Raw genomic sequence first — 779 nt, 5'->3', positions numbered from 1 at the left:
AGAAAATTAAGAGAAGCTAAAATACAACAATCCAGAGATAACCTTTCAGAAATTTTCGAACAGGCAGAGGAGATGGCAGGCGAAAATAATAATAATGAAAGGAGGATGCTTGGTGACTTTACTGCACCTAATTCCAATTTACATGGAAGAAGCATCTCCATTCCTGCCATTGGAGCAAACAACTTTGAGCTGAAACCTCAGTTAGTTTCTCTGATGCAGCAGAACTGCAAGTTTCATGGACTTCCATCCGAAGATCCTTTTCAGTTCTTAACTGAATTCTTGCAGATATGTGATACTGTTAAGACTAATGGCGTAAATCCTGAAGTCTACAGGCTCATGCTTTTCCCTTTTGCTGTAAGAGACAGAGCTAGATTATGGTTGGATTCTCAACCTAAAGACAGCCTGAACTCTTGGGATAAGCTGGTCACGGCTTTCTTAGCCAAGTACTTTCCTCCTCAAAAGCTGAGCAAGCTTAGAGCTGATGTTCAAACCTTCAGACAGAAAGAAGGTGAATCTCTCTATGAAGCTTGGGAAAGATACAAACAGTTGACCAAAAAGTGTCCTTCTGATATGCTTTCAGAATGGACCATCCTGGATATATTCTATGATGGTCTGTCTGAGCTATCAAAGATGTCACTGGACACTTCTGCAGGTGGATCCATTCACCTAAAGAAAACGCCTGCAGAAGCTCAAGAACTCATTGACATGGTTGCTAATAACCAGTTCATGTACACTTCTGAAAGGAATCCTGTGAATAATGGGACGCCTATGAAGAAGGG

General features: G+C 41.2%; 1 non-coding gene across 1 annotated transcript; it reads right to left on the bottom strand.

Annotated features, from left to right (window-relative positions):
• Nucleotides 1-468: 468 nt before the first annotated feature.
• Nucleotides 469-576, bottom strand: LOC112773599 (small nucleolar RNA R71). The gene has a single exon (XR_003188143.1). It is a non-coding gene; the product is annotated as a small nucleolar RNA R71 (small nucleolar RNA).
• Between the last annotated feature and the right edge of the window lie 203 nt (nt 577-779).

This window comes from Arachis hypogaea, chromosome 18 (assembly GCF_003086295.3).
Source record: "Arachis hypogaea cultivar Tifrunner chromosome 18, arahy.Tifrunner.gnm2.J5K5, whole genome shotgun sequence".
Taxonomy (NCBI): Eukaryota; Viridiplantae; Streptophyta; class Magnoliopsida; order Fabales; family Fabaceae; genus Arachis; species Arachis hypogaea.
Note: the sequence above shows the minus strand (reverse complement) of the source record. Positions and strands in the feature narration are given on the sequence as shown.